The sequence below is a fragment of the Puma concolor genome, chromosome D4, assembly GCF_028749965.1.
Source record: "Puma concolor isolate L17-30 chromosome D4, mPumCon1.1.hap2, whole genome shotgun sequence".
In the NCBI taxonomy this organism is placed as follows: domain Eukaryota; kingdom Metazoa; phylum Chordata; class Mammalia; order Carnivora; family Felidae; genus Puma; species Puma concolor.
The window spans coordinates 66,934,469-66,946,940 of NC_141679.1; positions in this window are offsets into that span (position 1 = coordinate 66,934,469).

The window sequence follows — 12,472 nt, forward strand, 5'->3', positions numbered from 1 at the left end:
TCCTAATGACCTATATTGATACTCTGTAGGAGATAAGAGAAAGAATAATTGCCATGCTCCATATATAGGATCTACACTTTCAAGTATTAAATACACACTGAGTATCTCATTCTTGGCTGGTACAAGATCACTAAATACCAGTGATGGTTTTGTAGGCAAAAGTCTTAAGCAAGAAGCTGCTAGGTGACCTGACTGACCTACCAATGACGCCCATGTACCTGCAACTCTGGGCCCACTTTTCTGAAAAATCTTGGGATGAATAAAGTACCTTGGCCAGCTTCAAGTGTTTCTTCAGTTGTTTAATGGAATCCTTTGACTTAGAGGAGGTGATTGAGAATTACTGGCACCCAGGGAAAACCCACCATACCTAAACAACAGCCTGACATTAAAACACAGACAGTGTGAAACACAATACTCAGCAGCAGATACCACATGAGTATGTACATGTGGTATTAGATATTTATTTAAATATTTAGATATTTCCTCTTCAAAAGAAATTCAAATTCAGACTTTGTGAAAGTTACATCCCAGCCAACCCTAATGGATTCTGGCAATCTTTTGACTCTATGGTCCCTGCCCACGGAGGCTAACAGAAACTACAGTGGGAAAGGGAAGGGACCTTGACCTGATTATAGGCTGATATCTAAGATATTGAGCAAAAAATGGCTATTTATCTCACAGATGCTCCTCTAACCTTGGTGACTCAGGCCTGAATTTGGGTCTCAAGGCAAGCAGATGGGGATTCAAAAGGAACAGTGTAGCAGACTTTGAGTCTGGAGTTCTCTCTTCTCCAGCAAGAGAGTGGACACAGAATTGAATACGAGAGAGGACAATTTCCGGGAGAACAAGAGCCCCAAACAGGGGTTTCATCTCTGTATTTATTGAGCTCTCAAGGTTTTACGTACATGGTGTACATGCAAAAAGTAAACATGCAAAAAATTAACTTGTGTGCCATTAACTTGTGTGTGTAAGACGCAAAGGGTTTGGGGGGCAAGTGATGTTAGAAGTTGAGATTAAAGTATGATGAGATAATGGCGCCAGACAGCAGATGGACAGTGTTTCTCTGTGGAAGATACAGCCAAGTAGCTCTTATCTCCAAAGTTTAAGATTGCTGGAACATGCTGCCTCAAAGCTGACAAGGCACCCTTTTCACCAGCTAACCTTGGGTGCTTCCGCCCTGTAGTGGCTTTCCACCTCTAACTGTTCTCAGACTCTTTCCACCCTAAGCTTTGTTTTACTTAACAACTAATCTTGGGCACTTTTGCCCTGTGGCTGCTTTCCACCCTAAGCCCTGTTAACCCATTGGTGCAAGCATAGAGAATTCTTAAACTCATTTCTCACAGAAGAGTGAGGGACACTGACCAGAGCAGGTTAGGGAGGCCTGACAGACCAGCCATGGCTCCTTCCTAGCATGGAGGCTACTTTAGGGGTCCCATTCTGCACTGCTTTGAGTTCTATGGGTACTGGATCTTGGAAAACAGGCAAAAGAGGGAAAGTGAGAAGCAGTGACATAGGTTTGAGGCAGTTATATAAGGTATCTCATTTTCCCGGAGATGAATGAGAATGAACTTCAAGGATTCTTCCTTTTCTTCTCAAGTTCCACTTATTCCTTCAAAACTCAGAACAAATGGGTTGAAAAACAAGGAAATAGGTGGTTTTAACCATTTCTTCAATCCTTCTTGGGTCCATGTAAAGGTGAAAACTGAAAAACTATTCTGGGGTCCATATGACATTCTGGGAATCTGATTTGGGAGAAAAGTGTAACTAGGGTATAAGAATCATATTTGAATTAAACAAATTTAAAGACTGCCTTATTTAATAACATGAGTGAACTAGAAATTTAAAGTAAACAAAGCACATGTGTCTTTATGGACCACAACTGGGACAAAAAATAAAATGAATAACAATGACACGTGTCCCTCAAATAGATCACAGTGTGGCCAGACTCTCCCCATAGGGCCCAGGCACTGCCATCATCCAAACACCAAGGCCTAGTCCATTCTGCCCTCAGCATTGGCCATTCCCTTCTGCCAAGCTAACATGTTCCCAGGAAATTATTCTGAACTGCTAAACAATAGACAGTAGAATATGATTCTTTATAGTCACAAAGGTATTTAGGGGAGCAGTATCATTGACTCTATGCCCAGTGAATTCTCTTGTTCACTGGAGTTGTACTGATGCATAGATCAGCTGTTATTTTAGGGAGAAGTAAACAGGATACCTTTAAGTTCTCACACCCATTTGAAATCGCTTGTCCTCACCCTGCAACCTACATACTGATACAGCAGCAGAGGGAGATCACAAACAAGCCTCTTCCTGAAATCGTTCTCAGAAAAAAGGCTCAGGACTGCTCCCCACACTCACAGTCTCGGAGAATGTCAGAATTTTAAGACCCACAGAAGCTTCATGGGCCAGCCTCCCTAATTCCGAGGTGGGGAAACAGATCCAGGCACTGAGGGGCCTGTCCCAGGTCACCAGCTCATCTGTGGCAGAACCGGGGATGAAGCCGGGCCTGTCATACTATATGTTCTGTCAACACTACCTCAGCGGGAGAAGCCAGAGTGTGTCTTCCATAGCCCACTGATCCCGAGCGTTGGGTTCTGGTTTTAACTCGAACAGGTAAGTAAGCTAGGCTGACTTTTTCCAAACTAGAGAAACAAGCTAAGCTAAGTTAGAAACTTATGGACCAGCTTCTTCCCTTCAAAACTCACATGCTTGTTGTCCCCACAGAATTAAGATCAAGACTGAAAGACAACCCCCTGCATGACTGGTCATCCATTCCTTCTTCCTAACGGAAGCGCCCCAGCCCACCCCGCACCGCCATCTGCTCAGTCACACTGAGACTGACTCACTTGTGGAGGCAGCCCCCCTGCCCCCAGGGGACACACAGGCAGCATCTTCTTGATTTTGTCGCTGCTACACTGGCAGGCAGGTGAGGGGTTCTCCATCGTCCAGTTGCCACTTTGGAAGAGTTTCGTGATGGTTTGGGGAACCGGGGCGGTGGTCCACTCCTCTTCCCCCACTGAGCAAGGCATGTCTCTGCAGAGGGAAGACATCAAAGGTAGCATCACCCCAGAGGGCCTGGCCTTTCCTGGTGCCTCAGGAGCACAGATCAATCAGTAACAACCACAAACATGCATCTATTCCCTCACCATTTGTGTGATCTCCCCACAGACCTGTGAGCCGCAAACTTCCTTTGCAGTTAAGGATGATGGAACACAAAGAGGCCTGAAATGCTCACCTACCAAACTCCAGTCAGTGCAATCCACCAGCATTTGGTCTCCTGCCCCTGTGTTCACTCAACGAATATTCACTGAGCATCTACGTGCCAGACACTGTTCGGCACATTTGAGAGTCTGGGGTGAACAGGACAAACTCTCTGCCTGCATGGAGCCTGCATTCCTGTGCAGGAATTTGGCAATAAACAAATGTCACCTAGCCAAAAATAAAGCAAAATAAGAGGGAAACGGGGGGAAATAGGACTACTTCTCCCAAAGAGGGTGATACTTCTCCCAAGGCATACATGATTAGAAAGAGAAGCCAGGAAAAGATTTGGGGAGAAAGAACACTATAAGCAAGGGCAATAGAAAGTGAGAAAATGAGCTTTCCATGTTTGAGGAACAGCAGGAAGGCAGTGTGGCTGGGGTGAGATGAGCTAGGAGGGAGAAAGTGGAAGAGGAGGGGTGGAGGGAGGCAGGTGCCAGATGATCAGGTCAGGGAAGGAGTCTGCATGTTATGCTCAATGTGCTGAAAATCTGGTGCAGAATGGAAAGATTCACTTTATGTCTTAAAATGAGTAGAGAATTGGGGTTGAGGAGGGATGGGGAGAGGGTGCTCAGTGCATGAAGAGCTAGGTTGTTTGCAAGCACCCTGGGTGACAAAAGACAAATCCTTTGTGCCTGACTTGAGCTCTGAATCCCTGTGGTCCACCAATAAGATGCTTGCCCTCTTGGGTCTTATCTTCTCCACTAGTAAAATAAAAGTACACAATGACATGTTGTAACAAGTCATTTCTAGTATCCTTTCTAGCTTCAAATTCTACAATTTAATGCATAGCCACATTCTTTATGTTATGCTTGAATGTACTAAAAATATCAAAGGAACAGATTTGTGTATTGCTCTCTAGTTCTCTCTAAAGCACTATGAGTTGATACAAAAGTCAGAGTAAGACACAGTACCTCCTGAAGTTCACACTCTAAAGCCTCAAAAGATGGCTGGCTAAGACAAAGCTCAATGCCACTGGTAGGTGTCCCATTCAAATTTTCCTCAGTTCTACCACTTTTTGAAAAACTTAAAATTTGAATTTCAGTAAGAGTTGTCAGTACAGAGATATTGCCTTCAGACTGCCTCCAATACACATCAATGGTGTTCTTTATCAAAGCAGTAGCATTTGAATGAGGGTCATGCCTCTTTTGCCTTTCTAGCCTGGAAAACTGAACCCACTTCTACCAGCATTGCACTCTCATTAGCTCCTCACCTCTCCTCACTGTCTTTACTCAGTGATCCCTTGAAGTACCTTTGCCCTCCCCACTAGACACTTAGAGGCTTATGGTCATTCACTGAATTTATTTATACAGTGCCTTATAAAAGGGTTTTGAAGGCACGTCATGAAAAATGTATGTTAAAAGAAGAAAATACGGGAGTCACCTGGGTGGCTCAACTGGTTAAACGTCCGACTTCGGCTCAGGTCATGATCTCAGGTTTGTGAGTTTGAGCCCCACATTGTGTTCTGTGCTGACCGCTCAGAGCATGGAACCTGTTTTGGGATTCTGTGTCTCCCTCCCTCTCTGACTCTCCCCTGCTCATGCTCTGTCTCTCTCAAAAATCAATAAACATTAAAAAAAATTTTTAACGAAGCAAATATGTATTATTACACAAAGTGAATATGTCATCTTTTCAGGTTGCTAAAGTGAAAAAGCTGGAGGGGCCCCTGGGTGGCTCAGTCGGTTGGGCAACTGACTTCGGCTCAGGTCATGATCTCACGGTTTGTGGGTTCGAGCCCCGCATCTGGCTCTGTGCTGACAGCTCAGAGCCTGGAACCTGCTTCCAATTCTGTGTCTCCCTCTCTCTGTACCTCCCCTGCTCATGCTCTCTCTCTGACTCTCAAAAAATAAATAAATGTTAATTTAAAAAAAAGTGAAAAAGCTGGTAAGCAAAACCACGAATTATATATAATGGAAAAACCCTTTGCAAAACTGAGGTACAGGAGTTGGTGGAAAGGGGAGAAGGGGAAAGCATTTGACCAGTAAGTATATTACTCTATTAAATTAAATATTAATGTGCTATAGCAATAAGAAAAAGCTATAATGATTCAGTTTGTAAGATGTTAGAACACTCTTCAAATATTTGTTCCTAGATGTTCTGATTGGGTTGGTATATTAGCTTTTTTAAGATAAAAAATGATTCGAAGGGCAAATGATGATAGTTACAGTGTAATATGCAACTGATAAATGCAATATTAGAGAGTAAACTAATCACAAGAAGCCAGCCAAGGAGGATCTAAAACGGCATTCAGAGGATTGGCTTTCCTTCCATACGCTGTATCCAGCATCTTTGGTGAGGGCATTCAAGAGTTCCTGGATGCCCACATTCTCAGGAGTGTCATCACTGTGGCTATATGAGAAGCAGCCAGTTCAGTAGTTCATTAGAACTAGGAACTGGAAGGTAAAAAAGTTTCCCAAAGTAAATACTTTATTACACACTTCTGAGTGCTAGATTCTTAACACAAAAATGAATAATAAAACACTATATATATGGCTAGACACTAGCCATATATTTGATGTCAGGATGACAAACAAACACTCCAGAGTGGAGACTGTATAACTACGTACAAAGTTGTGTGTATGTATGTACATATATATGTACACATATATAACACACACATATACAATACACATTTGCATATGTATTTTTTAGTGTTTATTTATTTTTGAGAGAAAGAGAGAGCACAAAGCCGGGGAGGGGCAGAGAGGGAGGGAGACAAAGAATCCAAAGCAGGCTACAGCCTCTGAGCTGTCAGTACAGAGGCAGACGCCGGGCTTAACTCATGAACCGTGAGATCATGACCTGAGCCAAAGTCAGACTCTTAACCGACTGAGCCAACCAGGCGCCCCTGCATATGTATTTTTTAAGCTTATTTATTTTACTTATTTATTTAGAAAGAGAGCACGAGCAGGGGAGGGGCAGAGAGAGAGGGAGAGAGAGAGAGAATCCCAAGCAGGCTCTGCACTGACAGGCTCCCCACTGACAGGCTCCCCACTGTCAGTGCAGAACCTGATGCAGGGCTCAATCTCACTAGCCCACAAGATCATGACCTGTGCTGAAACCGAGTCAGTCACCACGCAGGTGCTGCTACCCTTACATGCATTTTACTTATTTCTATTTTTTTAGGTATATTTATTTGAGAGAGAGAGAGAAAGAGAGGGAGGGAGAGAACGAGTGGAGGAGGGGCAAAGAAAGAGGGAGAGAGCATCACAAGCAGGATCTGTGCTGTCAGTGAGGAGCCTAATGCGGGGCTTAAGCTCATGAACCATGAGATCATGACCTGAGCTGAGATCAAGAGTCAGATGCTCAACCGACTGAGCCACCCAGGCACTCCTACATATGTATTTTTTTTTAACATTTATTTATTTTTGAGAGACAGAGAGAGACAGAGCATGAGCAGGGGAGGGGGAGAGAAAGAAAGGGAGACACAGAATCCAAAGCAGGCTCCAGGCTCTGAGCTGTTTGTTAGCACAGAGCCCGATGTGGGGCTCGAACTCACGAACCCTGAGATCATGACCTGAGCTGAAGTCAGACGCTCAACCGACTGAGCCACGCACGCACCCCCTACATATGTATTTTAATGTGAAGTAAAGAAACTATTAAGAATCAGTGTTTCAAAAGTACTCTCACAAAGTTATTAGGGATTAGTATTTCAAAAGTACTTTCACAATTATTCATTAGGCATTGACAACCAGGATTTTCTACAAAGGTCAGGGAGATTTTACTGGCTGAATATTTGCATAGACAAGTAAAAAGTATAAACAATAATGGGCACAGCTTATAAACACAAAATAAACTCATGCTCTACAGCCATGAGCAATACAAGGTGAGCCTAGAAAAGAAAAAATAAAGTAAACCTGAGCTATCACACATACATACACATATACACACATACACATACTATACCATATATACTATATATACGTATACACACACACAATGCTATACACACACACACACGTATATATAAACTAGCACAATGTACATATACTACACTATATGTGTATACACTATTGTATATACACTATGTGCTTTTAAGCATATATATATATATATATATATATATATATATATATATATACTATACCATATGTGTATATATATATAGTATAACTTATTTTTTCAACAAGGGGGAGGGGCAGTGGGAGAGGAAGACAGAGAATTTTAAGCAGGCTCCACTCCCAGCACAGAGCCAGATGTGGGGCTCAATCTCACCACTGTGAGATCATGACCTGAGCTAAAATCAAGAGTCAGAAGCTTAACCAACTGAGCCACCCAGGAGCACCTAGTATACCTTTTTTTTTTTTTTAATATATATACCTTTTTTTTTAAGCTTCTCTTGTTTTTATATCATTGACATATTCTCACCCATCTAAATATCTATAAATCCTATAGGAATAAAGAAAATTTCTACCTAACTAGATTAAGAAATTCCTTTATCCTTCTGTTTGAAGTACTGGATTATTTGTTATAAGTAAGGGGTATTTTTGTCTAAAGAACAAATACTAGCTAGTATCTACAACTTAACAGTTTAAAAATACAAGAATTCTATTGTGGAGAAAACAAAGAATTAACTTTCTAGAGGTACAAAGCTTTGATAGTGTATATAAACACTTTGAATCAACTACAAATTTAACCTACCTATAAACTTCCAAATACATTTATAACTTAATCATAGATTTTAGAAGGGCAGATTATTTTCTTAAAATACATATAACTGTTGCTAGCAACAACAGTAATATAAAGAGGAGAAAAGTTCAAATATGACAACAGAGGGCTATTATTTCAGGTTGAATTCGCTGCTGTTCTTTGCATCCAATATTAGTTTGTGCAGGGGCTTTGGGACACCTGATAAAATCCACATTCTTGAGTCCACCTCCCCTTGGCCCTCAGCACAGTAAACACCTGGGTCTGTCTGGGCTCTCTTCTGTCCCTGGGCGCAGAAGGCAAGCACATACCTGACAAATGTGTACTGTTCGTTGTACATCCAGGGCTGAAGCTCCAGGCTGGGGTACTTGCCAAAGGGTGGCACGATCAAGCTGAACACCAGGGCAATGCAGACAAACACAGCTGGCAGGACAATCTATAACCAGGGGGTAGAGGGGAAAGGAAATTGCAAAACAAGGGCAAGTGTTAGAAAGAAGGGCACAGGGCAAGCCCCTAAGAGTCCAGCTAGCTTCCCAAACCAGCCAACATGCAAATGAGCAGTACAGGGCCCATAGCAGAGCTCTACCAAGGCACTCATGGCAGGTTAGAAGCAGCAGATCCTGAGAACTAAACCTCTTCCCTCCAGGCATTTCTGGAAGCTGGCAGCACAAGGCCAGAGGCTATGGCCACCTGGCAGAAGCCCCAAGCTAAAAACTTCAGAGGAAACAGTAGTCATATGTCAGGGTGACTCAGAACATAGGGTCCTGTCCTCTGCCCTCTGAAGACCAAAGACCACACTGGACCAGGAGCCCAGCTCAGCTCTGAGAAAGGCTGAGAGAAAAGCCCTGGACCAGGAGTCCGAAGACCTGAAACCTGGTTCTGTCTCTACTCTTAGCGTATCCATGTGAAGTCACTTCCCACTGTGGCCTCATGTGCTCACTTGTAATCTGCGGACCAAGACTAAATGACCCAGTAAGATCCCACTCTGAAAGGGAAAAAGCAGCCACTGTCACCATATAATGGCCTCAAAATGCGTCAAGACCTAAATCCTTCTTTATGGGAAAATACATGACAATGATCTAGTTATTGTTACAGCCCTAAGTAGTAGTATCATCATCACCAATCAACGAACAAGGTAGTTGAACCCAGAGAGACTAAGTAACGTGCCCAAGGTCACACAGCCAGTAAGTCACAGAACCAGAATTCAAATCCAGGTCTGTATCTCCAAACTCATACTCTTCTCTATTATCCACATAGTCTATAGGGAAGAATCTCTTAGTTTTATACTTCTTGATTTTATACTTCTTGGTTTTATAGAGTGGGATAATTACATCCCTTCTGAGGAAGCAACTTAGCATTGCCAACACTCACATGCAGGCAATAGTGTAGTGAGTCTTCTCAGTCTGTTTGCCCATTTTTTTTCTTTCCTCTGTGGCTACCTTTTTGTCAATTTGCAGTTAAAAATCAATTTAGAGAAAAATCATGTTTCCAAGAAGTGCATATATCAAGTACATCTGGACGTATCATTTCTCAAGTTATGAAAACTGAATTTGCCCAGACACACACACACAGCACTACTCAATGTCAGGCCCCATTCTAAGCAGTTATTCCTTTTTTTTTTTTTTAATTTAAATCCAAGTTAGTTAACATATAGTGTAATAATGATTTCAGGAATAGAATTTAGTGATTCATCACTTATATATAACACCCAGTGCTCATCCCAACCAGTGTCTTCCTTACTGTCCCTTGCCCATTTAGCCCATCCCCCCACCCAACACCCCACCAGCAACCCTCAGTTTGTTCTCTGTATTTAGGAGTCTCTTATGGTTTATCTCCCTGTTTTTGTATTATTTTTGCTTCCCTTCCCTTATGTTCATCTGTTTTGTATCTTAAATTCCACATGAGTGAAGTCATGTATTTGTCTTTCTCTGACTGACTTACTTTGCTTAGCATAATATACTCTAGTTCCATCCACATTGTTGCAAATGGCAAGATTTCATTCTTTTTGATCACCAAGTAATATATCATGTGTATAGATACATATACCACATCTTCTTTATCCAGTCGATATGGACTGATGTTATCCAGTCGATATGACTGATGTCATCAGTCGATGGACATTTGGGCTCTTTTCATACTTTGGTTATTGTTGACAGTGCTGCTATAAATATTGGGATGCATGTGCCCCTTTGAAACAGCACCCCTGTATCCTTTGGATAAATACCTTGTAGTGCAATTGCTGGGTTGTAATTTTTCAAGGAACCTCCATACTGTTTTCCAGAGTGGCTGCACCAGTTTGCATTCCCACCAGCAGCGCAAAAGAGATCGTCTTTTTCTGCATCCTCGCTAACATTTGTTGTTGCCTGAGTTGCTAATGTTAGCAATTCTGACAGGTATGAGGTGGTATCTCATTGTGGTTTTGATTTGTATTTCCCTGATGATGAGTGATGTTGAGCATCTTTTCATGTGTCTCTTAGCCATCTGGATGTCTTCTTTGGAAAAGTGTCTATGTCTTTTGCCCATTTCTTCACTGGATTATTTGTGTTTGGGGCATTGGGTTTGATAAGTTCTTTATAGATTTTGATACTAACCTTTTATTTGCTATGTCATTTGTAAATATCTTCTCATTCCATCAATTGCCTTTTAGTTTTGCTGATTGTTTCCTTTTTCTGTGAAGAAGCTTTTTATCTAGTTTTATTTCCTTTTTCTGTGAAGAAACTAGTTAATTTTTGCTTTTGTTTCCTTGCCTCTGGAGACATGTCAAGTAAGAAGTTGCTGTGGCCAAAGTCAAAGGGGTTTTGCCTGTTTTCTCCTCTAGAATTTTGATGGCTTCCTGTCTTATGTTTAGGTCTTTCATCCATTTTGAGGTTTTGTTTTGTTTTGTTTTGTTTTTGTATGGTGGAAGAAAGTGGTCCAGGTTCTTTCTTCTGCTGTCCAGTTTTCCCAACACCATTTGCTGAAGAGACTTTTTTCCATTGGATATTATTTCCAGTTTTGTCAAAGATTAGTTGTCCATACATTTGTGCATCCATTTCTGGGTTCTCTATTGTGTTCCATTGATCTGTGTGTCTGTTTTTCTGAAAGTACCATATTGTCTTGAGGATTACAGCTTTATAATACAGCATGAAGTCCAGAATTGTGATGCCTCCAGCTTTGGTTTTCTTTTTCAGGATTGCTTTGGCTATTCAGGGTCTTTTCTGGTTCCATACAAATTTTAGGATTGTTTGTTCTATCTCTGTGAAGATTGCTGGTGTTATTTTGATAGGGTTAGCATTGAATATGTAGATTGCTTTGGGTAGTATTGACATTTTAATAATATTTGTTCTTCCAATCCATGAGCATGGAATGTTTTTTCCATTTTTTGTGTGTGTGTCTTCTTTCATTTCTTTTATAAGCTTTCTATAGTTTTAAGTGTATAGATTTTTCACCTCTTTGGTTCGGTTTATTCCTAGGTATTTTATGTGTTTTGGTGCAATTGTAAATGGGATCAATTCCTTGATTTCTCTTTCTGCTGCATTATTAGTGTATAAAAACGCAACCAATTTCTGTACATTGATTTTATATCCTGCGTCTTTGCTGAATTCATGGATCAGTTCTAGCAGTTTTTTAGTGGAGTCTTTTGGGTTTTCCACATACAGTATCATGTCATCCAAGCAGTTATTCATTTTAATGCTTAGAACAACCCTGTGTCGTAGGTACATTGTCTTCATTCTAAAGATGACAAGATGGAGGCACAGCAAAGTAACTTGCCCGCAGACGCATGAGCGGCAAGAAGCAGAACTGGTATTGAAATACATAGAGTCTGGCCCCAGCATCCTCTCTTAACCAGGACCTTCTCCTGCTTCCTCTGGTCAGGGAGCCAGCGCCCATCCATGAAGCCAGAGTCCCCAGAGCAAAGAATCCCTTCTGACTCCGACTTCCTCTGGTAGTCAGCAGCCTCTTCCACAGAAGGGCCACAAACTGCTGCTGTGTGAGTTTCCAGCCCTTCACCTGGCAAGACCCTTTGCTGTCCATCCCACTGAGCAGGTCTGTCTCTCTGGATTCTGCAAGAAGCCAGCACCGAAGGTCATCTGTTACCTTAGGCAATTTTGACATCAACTTGCTCTTCTTTTTCAGGCTTTTTCAGCAAGACTCCATATCAGTAAGATAAAGATGGCCAATACAACAGAAAACTGGATGACAGTAATAAAGTGAGACCTCAAAAATGAAAATGATATGGCCTACGAAATTATGAAAAGATGCTGAATTCAGAAGAAATCAGAGAAATGTAAATTATTTCTCACATATAAATTAAACAAATTATAAAGATGCTGCAGAAACAATTACAGTTAAGTAAAACTAAAACAAATTAAAAAGTAAATTAATTACTCAGCTAGTAGGTATCTATGACAACTTGTGTAGGTGAAAAGAAATACACTAGAGAGCACTGGATAATGGGTCTTCAATGAAAGAGGAACTTCACACACAAAAATATATGTCACAAACTAAGTGCACAAATGTTTTAAGCTAGCAAGTGTCTCAATTTATGCAAAGCAAAAAGCCAGCATATTTAAGTAGCAAA